Source organism: Lutra lutra, chromosome 2 (assembly GCF_902655055.1).
Source record: "Lutra lutra chromosome 2, mLutLut1.2, whole genome shotgun sequence".
NCBI classification, from domain to species: Eukaryota; Metazoa; Chordata; class Mammalia; order Carnivora; family Mustelidae; genus Lutra; species Lutra lutra.
In genome coordinates this window covers 145,887,472-145,898,342 of record NC_062279.1, presented here as the reverse complement: position 1 = coordinate 145,898,342, position 10,871 = coordinate 145,887,472, and positions in this window count along the sequence as shown.

The following is a 10,871-nucleotide window of genomic DNA, read 5'->3' as shown; positions in this document are numbered from 1 at the left end:
AATAATAAAGATCAGATTAAGCCTTCCACTGGAAAAACAATTTTAATAAACACAAGGTACAAACAATAGTTTTCAAGTCAGTGGACATCAGACAATGAAGGACAAAGACCATGATAGATGGGAGGTAAATGACATAAGGCCACAACTGCCCTCACTTTTTGCCTTGAGAGACAATTTAGGCACTACCTCCGAGAAGGGAACCCAGGTGGGGTCCAGGGGCTTCCCAAATTAAGGAGAGAGAGCTCAGTGTCCAGACAGTTCAAGGTGTCCAAGGATTCTGGTAGGAATACAAGAGAGGAGAATTCCAGAGACCTGCAAAGGGTCTCACTCAGCTACTCAGTACAGTGTTGTTAACAGGTGTGAGAAAGCCACTTGAAGCCAGGGAAAGTACCACCCAGACATTGGAGGGATTAACATTCAGTGCTCATAGGGGGCTGGAAATAGTGCTGTTTCCTGCCAGCCAGACTTGAAAACCTTGTAATTCAGGGATCAGCCTGTAGAGTATTTAGAGCATATCTCAATAGTGGGAAATAATTTGCTGTAAACTAAACACTGTTCTGGTCCCACCTAATAGATCTTAAAAACCAGATTCAAAAGAATTAAAATATTTCCAAAGTGCTTAACTGCATCTTAGAACAAGGCTTAAGGATTATCTATTTATAGGAATACAAAATATCTAGCACCCAACAAGCTAAAATGATTGTCATTCAATCAATAATACCAGGAACATAAAGAAACAGAAGATGTGATGTAAAATGAGGATAAGAAATCAACTGGACTCCACCCAGAACTGACATTCTCAAAATTTGTTGGCTATGATTAACACGTTTATTAGGGGGAATTCACAGCACTAGCTTCCTGTGTCAGAAAAGAGAAAAGATCTCCATTTTAAATTTCCCTTAAGAAACTGGAAAAAAAAAAAAAAGAGCGAATTAAATCTGAAGGAGGTCAAATAAAGGGGGAAAAAAGGAGAAAGACAGACAAACCAAGAAACTGATGCTTAACTACAGAGAACAAGCTGATGGTTATGGAGGGGAGGGAAGTGGGGGATGAGGGAAACAGGTGATGGGGTTTAAGGAGTACATTGTTAGTGATGAGCACTGGATGTTGTAGGTAAGTGTTGAATCACTATATTGTACAACTGAAACTAATATCACACTGTATGTTAACCAATTAGAATTTAAACAAAAATTTAAAAAATTTTTAAAAATAAAGGAAATTGTGGAAATAAGATCAGGGATCAATAAAACAAGAAAGAGTAGTGAAAATCAGTAAATAAAAGCTGTTTCTTTGAAAGTACCATTAAAATTGACCAGCCTCTAGCCAGGCTTCTTTTATTTTTAGGAAAAAATAAAAGAACAGTTAGGAAAACCAAACTCTCAGACTTGTATTTTCTAAGGTCATGTTGTTTTTGGTTTGGGGACTAAAGCACCTGATTCTGTAGTAATCCTAGGTTGTGTCACTATCCTGTCATAATTTGCCATTTGTTCAAGTATAATATTTTCTAAAATAATTTCATTTGCAAAATATATATCATCCAAATTCAATATCCCCCCAAAAGGATTCATTTAAACCACTCTGCTTATCAATAAACAATAGTTTGAAAATGTATTGAAACAATGGCTTACATAATGTTCCCCCCTTTCTTTTTGTTCATTGAGATTTTCCAGTAAAACCTGTGTTTTCATCAATCAGTAAATAAATAAATAAATGAATAAATGAATAAATAAACAAACATATAAAATAAAAGAAGGGAAGGCAAATTTACTAGACCAGGAATAAAACAGTGACATCACTACAGAATCTACATGAAATAAAAAGAAAATAAGGAAATATTAGGAACAGCTCTATGAGCTGAGGTGACATGTAAAGATCCCTTAGAAGACACAAACCACCAAAGATTATTCCAAAACCCCCAGGTAACCTGATATGTTCTATATATTTAAAGAAATGGAATTTTTAGTTAAAAACATTCTAATAATAAAAACCCCAGACACCAAAATTCACTGATGAAGTTTAGCAAATATTATGGAAGAAATAAATACAACTCTCCCCAGACTTTTCCATGAAATAAGGTGAGAATAGATTTTCCAACTAATTTTATGAGGTCAGCAATACCTTGATTCCAAAGCTAGAAAGGCATTACAAAAAAGTACAAACCAATATTCATTATGAGTTTAGATGCAAGTTATCAGCAAAATTTTTACAAATAGAAACCAATAATATATTTTAAAAGAATGGCATATCTTGACCAAGTTAGGTTTAGGCTAACAATTCAAAGTTGATTTAATACTTAAAAATTATCAATGTGAGGGGCACCTGGGTGGCTCAGTGGGTTAAAGCCTCTGCCTTCGGCTCAGGTCATGATCCCAGGGTCCTGGGTTCGAGCCCTGCATCAGGATGTCTGCTCAGCAGGGAGCCTGCTTCCCCCCCCTTCCTCTCTCTCTGCCTGCCTCTCTGCCTACCTGTGATCACTGTCTGTCAAATAAATAAATAAAATCTTCTAAAAAAATAATCAGTGTGATTCATCCTATAACAGGACGAAAAAGAAAAACCATATAATCATCTCGATAGATGAAAATAAACCATCTGACAAAATCCAACATCCATTTCTGATTGAAATTATTAGCAAAGTAGGAATTGAAAGGAAATTCTTCCACATGATCAAGAACATCCATGAAAAACTTACAGCTAACATCATACTTCACGACAAAAGACTGAATCAGGAAAAAATCACTTGTATCTGCTCTAACCACTTCTATTAAACATTGTCCTGGGGGCTCTAGCCAGTGCAATAAGGTCAAGAAAAAAATGAAATGTATCCTGGTTGGAAAAGAGGTAAAACTATCTTCACTCAAGGACTCCATGATTACCTGAATAGAGCTGATGGAATCTCCAGAAAAGCCACTAAAACTAATGAGTGAGTTTAGCAAACTTGCAGGATACAAGTAAACAAACAAAAAATAACTGAATTTCTATATGCTTTCAGGGAAAAGAAAAGAAATTGAAATTTTAAAGAGCAATAAGATTTACAATAATATTACAAATATTTACTACCTATGGGTAAACCTGACAAAAGTATACCTAAAACTATAAATCACTACTGAAAGACATTTCAGAAGACTGCAGGAAGTGGAGAGCTACACTGCATCCATGGGTCAGGAGACTCAGGCTTGTTAACACATAAATTCTGCCTAAACTGATCTACGGACTCAACACAATCTGAACCAAAATTACAGCAGGCTTGTGAGTAGAAATTGACAAGTAATTCTGAAATTTGTATGGAAATGCAAAGAACCTCTTCTAGCCAAAGCAACCCTGTAAAAGAACAACAAATTTACATATCCAACACTGCCTCATCTAAGGCACATTTAAGGGTTTTATTAAACCACAGCAATTAAGAAACTGCTATTGGTATCAAAATAAACAAATGGATCGATGCAACAGAATAGAGATGACAGAAATAGACTGACTCATATGTGCGCAACTGATTTCTGACAAAGATGCAAAACCAATTTAGTGGAGGAAGAACAGCCTTTTCAAAAGATAAGGCTGTAACAATTGGCCACACACATGTAAAAAAAGAGAGAGAGAGAGAGAGAGAGTGAGAACTGTGATTCATAGCTTGCACATATAACAAAACCCCCCACTCAAAATGGATCAGAGATGTAAATGCAAAGCTATAAAACTATACATACACACACACACACACACACACAATTGTAGAAGGAAACACAGGGAAAACCCTTTGTGATTTTGAGTTAAGCAAAAATTTCATAGTTATCTATGAAAGGTATCTATCTATGAAACAGAAGGCTGACAAATTTGACATCATCAATATTAACAACTCTGCTCTTCAAAAAGCCACTGTTAAAAGAATGAAAAGACAAGGTGCTCGGGAGGCTCAATCAGTCAAGCATCTGACTCTTGATTTTGGCTCAGGTTACAATCTCAGGGTAATGTGATGAGCCCCGAGTCAGGTTCCACACTCAGCAGGGAGTCTGCTTGAGATTCCCTCTCTCCCTCTGCTCCCCCCAACTCTCTCTCTCAAAATAATAAAACAAATAAATCTTTAAAAAATAATGAAAAGACAGGCTGCAGAATAAGAAAATAAATTGCAAACCACATATTTGATAAAAGATTTCCATCCAGAATATATAGCAAACTCTCAAAACTCAAAACTAATAAAACAAATAAACCAATAGAAAAGTGGGTGAAAGATTTTACAGATGCTTCACCAGAGAAGACATATGGTTGGCAACAAATATATGAAATCCTAACTAAAACCAGAGAAGGAAATCACCACTCACATGTTAGAATGACTCCAGCTAAAGGTTCACCACACACATCTAGGTGAGGGTGTGGAGGAGCTAGAATTTCACACGGTACTGATAGGAGTATGAAATGGCGCAGCCACTTTGGAAAACAGTTTGATATATTCTTATGAAGTGTAACATACACTTATAATAAGATCTAGCCATTCACCCATAGATCTATATCCAAGAGAGGTAAAGGGTATGTCCACGCAAGGACTTATACACAACCATGAACAGAAGCTTTATTTTGTAATAGCCCAAACCTGAAACAGCTCATATGTCCATCAGCAGAGTGATAACCAAGCCAACTGGGGTATGTCTACGCACTTGAACACTACTCTGCAACAGAAAGAAGGAACTGCTGATCTGTGCAACAACGTGGACCGAGATTTCAAATAACTATGCAGAGTGAAAGGAGTCAAACAAAACAGAGTATGTGTTGCTTGGCTCCATTTACATAAAATGCTTTAAAATGCAAACTAATCTAGGGGCACCTGGGTGGCTCAGTGGGTTAAACTCTGCCTTTGACTCAGGTCAAGGTCTCAGGGTCCTGGGATTGATCCCTGCAATGGGCTCCTTGCTCAGCAGACAGCCTGCTTCCCCCTCTCCCTCTACCTACCTCTCTTCCTACTTGCAATATCTGTCTTTCAAATAAATAAATAAAATCTTAAAAAATTGCAAACTAATCTATAGTAACAGGACGGGTCAGTGGTTGCCCAGAAGAGGGGTGGGGTGCCTCTAGAGGGAGGGTTGCAGAGGGATACAGGGAAACTTTTCTGGGGGATGGATATGTCCATTATCTTGATTTTGATGATGGTATAACAATATCCATATGTCAAAATGCATCAAATTGTACATTCTAAGTATGTGCATTTTATCACATGCCAGTTATATCTCAGTGCAGCTTTTTAACTACCTTCATATGCAATTTTTCACCTATCAGATTCACAAAATTCTAAATGTTGACAACACATACTCTTGAAAATGTTGTGAGGAGTCAGGATTTTCAGAGAAGATCTTTCAATGTACACCCCGCCCTCAGTGTCTGACTGCCCCCCTCACTGCACACTCATCCATGCTAATGAAGTTTAAAATTTTAATTTTAGCTGTTCCAGCTGACTGTGACCTTTCCAGAGAGTGGAGCTCCAGTCTAACGGCTGTAATAAGATTGCTCAGTGAGAATAGATTTTTACGACAGGAAGCAGCATATGAGGACAATGCAGGTTTTTTTCTTTATGTATTTTGTTCACTTTGCATTGACTCTACAATTTTTTACGGAGTGCCTTCTAGGTGTCTGGCACCATTGTGGTCACTGGGGATAGATATGGCTGTGAAGAAACCTGCCAGAGTCTCCATCGCCCAGCATGACACCGCAGCTCCATGGCATAGCCACCAATGGCCCATCAGGTACACAGGGAACGTGTCAGACAGTAGTGAGCATAGGGAGAAAAACATGCTGGCATGGGGAAGGGAGAAGCTCAGGGTGAGTTGTTTCAAAGTAAGGGCTCAGGCAGATCTCTGGAAGGTGACGGTTGAGCAGACACCTGAAGTGAGCAAGTGTGGAAATAAGATGATCTGGTGATTTGTAAGCAGACATCACTAAGTGGGACTTCTGCAAAGTTCCTCAATCTGGTATATTTTGCTCTTCTACTTTCTCTTTGTCTCAGTCAGGAAAGATGTGAAGCTTTGAGTTGTGGCAGCCACCTGGGGACCATGAGATAACCTCAGGGGTTGAAGCCATGTACCCAGCATGGCTGAGGAGAAAAGTGGCTTTAGAGATGTGGAGTTCCTGTCCCAGCCTGGACTGCCCACTTCAGGTTGCATGTCACATGGGAGAAAATTAAACTCCCATTTTATTTTAATCACTAATATCTGGGTTTTTCTGTTACAACTCTGACACTATGATTGTCTACAGATCCCTCAAATCTCCCTATTCAGTTCACAGTGCAAGAACTGGTAGGACGAGTTAATTTTATGATTTATGATTGTTACGTGAAGTGGGTCTTAGATACTCCCAAACCAGGATGATTAGAAGGCAAATTATGGGAACTATTTTCTTTATCCCAACTCTCTGATTTTAGATACCATTTTTGTACTCTTTCTGATTACAGAAGCAATAGAGATTCATTTTAACAAACTTGGAAGCTACCAAAAAGCACAAAGGAAAAAGAAAAGAAAAGAAAAGAAAATCATCTGTAATAAATTCTCCAGGGGCAAGTAATTTTTCATACCAATAAAAGGAATGAGGGTTCCTTAGAGAAATGGCTAATTCTAAGACTGGGCCAAGCAGTTCATAAGACAAGCCAGGAGAATTTTGTAGTGCAGAAAAGGATGCATTTGCTCTATAACAAACAAGCAAACAAACAAACAAACCTACAGTGATGGGGGTATGTCAAAGGGACCCAAAGACCACTAAAATAGTTTCCAGTGGCCAAAGCTGGAACAACTTGAGCAACAAAATAAAGTAGCAATGGATTAAGCCTGAAGTATAAAATAAATATCATGAGTCCATATTTATATTAATACATATATAAAGAAACAAATAAATAGGAGAGAAAAGACAAATCTCCCATATACAAGTCTTCCAAATAATTTATATTAACACCTCATCTTCTAAGAGTGCTACTGTCCACCCCTTAAGTGTGGTCTGTGCATAGTGACTTTCTTCCCAAGGGTACAGTTTGGAAAGGGTAGAACAGTAACTCTTCAGTAGAGAACCCTAACAAACACTACCTCATTCAAGTGGTCAAGGGCAATACAAATAGTGTTAATTCAAGTTGATGATATCTCTCCTTGATATGATGTGATGGAATGGTACTTTCCCTCTGTAGTCTTCCTCTCAAAAACCCATGACCCCAGTCAAATCATGAGAAGAACATCAGCAAAATTCCAACAGAGAAAAATTCTACAAACAAAATATCAGACCAATGTTCCTCAAAATTGCCAAGGTCATCAAAAACAAGGAAAATCTGAGAAACTGTCACAGCCAAGGGGAGCTTAGAGAGACATGATGACTGAAAATAATGTTGGTGTCCTTGAGTGAAAAAAATGAACAGAGCCTCAGTGACCACTGGGTCAACATCAGGCAGATTAATACAAGTGTCTTTGGAATTGCCAAAGAAGAGAAGGAGGTGGAACAAAACAACAAGAAAATATTTGAAGATTCAAAGACTAAAATTTTTCTAATATTTGATGAAAACTATACAAATCCTCCCCAGTCCAGCAAACCCCAAGCAGAAAACCACAAAAGGGCAACCCTAGTGGAATTGCTGCAAAATTTTGAGTTAAAAAAAAATAATAAAGAGGCTGCTCTTACTATAAGAAATTTTCAAACAGGTTGAGGAAAAAAAATACTGATATATGGAGAGGAACATTTAATCAATACAGAACACATTCTTTCAGAAACAAAGCAAGCCAGAAGATAGAGTGACATCTATTTTATTTTATTTTATTTTATTTTATTTTATTTTATTTTACTTTTTCAGTGTTCCAAGATTCATTGTTTATGCACCACACCCAGTGCTCCATGCAATACATGCCCTCCATAATACCCACCACCAGGCTAGCTTAACCTCCCACCCCCCTCCCCTCCAAAACCCTCAGTTTGTTTCTCAAAGTCCACAATCTCTCACATCTCCCCCTCTGATTTCCCCCAATTCATTTTTTCTTTCCTTCTCCTAATGTCCTCCATGTTATTCCTTATGTTCCATGAGTTAGTGAAACCATATGATAATTGACTCTCTCTATTTGACTTATTTCCCTCAGTATAATCTCCAGTCCCATCCATGTTGATGTAAAAGTTGGGCATTCATCCTTTCTGATGGCTGAGTAATATTCCATTGTATATATGGACCATATCTTCCTTATCCATTCGTCTGTTGAAGGGCATCTCGGCTCTTTCCACAGCTTTAAAGTAGTGAGCATGAAAATGTAAAATGCTGCAAACCTAGAATTCTATACTCAGTAAAATAGCTTTCAAAAATGAAGGCAATAAAGAGACTTCTGACATAAAGGATGAGAAAATTCATCACCAGCAAACTTGCACTAGAAGAAATTCTACAGACATTATATAGAGGAAAATGAGATAAGATGGAAACATGGATCTACATTTTTTAAAAAGCACCAGAAGATGTAAATATTTACATGAACATAAAATACAGTTTTCTCATTTTAAATCTCTTTAAATGATAACTGCTTCTAAAAAGCAAAGTAATATCAGTGTATGTAGGAGTTTAACACAAATAGAAGCAAAACGTGGCAAATGACAGCAGAAAGGATGGAAAAGGGAATTGGAAGTATCCCATGTAAGATTCTTACACTCTATGTGAAGGCACATGGTACTATTTGAAGGTGGAAAATGATTAGTGAAAGATGTATATTGTAAACCCTAGGGCAACCTCTAAAAGGAGAGGTATGGTAATTCAATAGAAAAGATAAAATTGAATCATAAAAGAGACTCAGTGCAAAAGAAGGCAGAAATGGAGGGAAAAGACAGTGAGTAACAGATCAAAGAATAAAAAACACAGTAGCAACTTGGTAGATTGAAACTCAATCACAATCGTATCAACAAATGCATTAAATATAATGGTCCAAATATCCCAATGAGGATTCAGAGATGGTTGAATTCACAGTCTGTGGGGAGACAGTGATGGTTCATTTCCTGGGGCTGGGGGAGGACACCCCTTCCCCTGAGCACACTACTCAAATGAAGGTAAACTCAACAATTACTGTTATGGTTACTATTGTGGTTGTTGGTGATGTGGTGGTTGCTATTGCTTTCAGTGTTGGCGAATGAAGGCCAGAGAAGCCAGGGTACACATAAAGCAGTAAGAGGATTGGCTCTCCTCACTCCCTGCCTTAGCTGCATGTTGGAGAATCGGTCGATAAAAAGCCTAAGTAGTTGATTTACCTCTGGTCCATCCTCCACAAGGCCATTAACCTTTCCAAAACAAACCAGATCCGAGAGGCAAATCCAAATCCACCTTATCTTTGGCGTCTTATTGTCATTCAATGGATCCTTGGAAAGCAGAGGCTTCCTCTATAGACCAGTTAGGAAGGTAATCAGAGGACAATGCATGGAGGTCTTGGAAGAAATGGAGTCTTTGGAGGTCTTTCAGCAAGGGAATGATTTAGATATAGCTACCATGGGCAAACAGGCAGGCACCAACCTGGAGGAAAGGAGACTGTTGGCACCAACCAGGAAAGAGGTGGTGATACCCTGGCCTGGGCAGGAGTGATGGGGTGAAGGCAGGCATAGATGTCAAGGCTCATGCAATGATATGATCAGCAAGATCTGGTTATCATATTTGGGGGCTGAGAAACAAGAAGATGTCTAGGACGATTTTTAAATTTCTGGCTTGGCACTATCCACTCAAAAGAGGAGACATCCATGGTGGAATCAGTTTTCTAGGAAGCTGATGAGTTCAGGGATGGATATGCTGAGGTTGAGGCATCTGTGAATATGGATCTACATTTTTTTTTAAAGATTTTTATTTATTTATTTGACAGGGAGAGATCACAAGTAGGCAGAGAGGCAGGCAGAGAGAGAGGAGGAAGCAGGCTCCCCCGCTGAGCAGAGAGCCCGATGTGGGGCTCGATCCCAGGACCCTGAGATCATGACCCGAGCCGAAGGCAGAGGGTTAACCCACTGAGCCACCCAGGCGCCCCATGGATCTACATTTTTTTAAAAAAGCACCAGAAGTTGTAAATATTTACATGAACATAAAATACAATTTTCTCATTTTAAATCTCTTTAAATGATAACTGCTTCAAAGAAGCCAAGTAGGATCAGTGTATGTAAAAGTGAGGTGTGGGGTATCCAGGAGGAGACGTCCAGCAAGCTACAGACATAGTGCCTGGAGTCCAAGAAGAAGTCTAATCTGGAGATAAACATTTGGAGTCATAAACATAAAGCTGTTTCCAAATCTCCCCAGTCAGGTTGGCTCTCAATCCCAAATCCCACAGCACGATTTTCATATATCTATTTTATCCCTTGCATTTGACAATTATGTATTTCATGTCAGTCAACTCAATCAGACTGAACTCATCATTGAAGACAGAATCGACAGGAAGCTGAGCTTCAGAGAAGTTTAGTTATCTTCTCAATTTCCTGCAGCTTGTAAGTAATGGAACCCAAACTTGAATTGAAGTCCTTTTAATTCAAGTTCCCTGGAGCATCTCTCTTATGAATAGGCTTCCATGTATTGTGGTAGGAACAGCCCCTTCTAGAAGGGCCACTGTGTTCATCTAGCATGTCAATGGAAATAAAATGAGCCACCAAGCTCAATGTTGTGAATGTGTAAAAATGTAATGAAAACACATAAGCTACATTTATTGTATGCCAATATTTTATCAGACACTATGGACAAAAGAGCCAATATCTCCATTCTTTATGACACCTTTACACTAAGGTAGGGTTAGAGATGCTTTAGAGATGAGGAGGCTCAGGTTCAGAGTGGTACAGTGACTTGCTCCAAAGTTGTCCAGCCAGGATTCAAATCTGATCTATCTGACTGCAGAAGCACAGGCTTCCCCCAGTCTTCATTTTTGTCATGT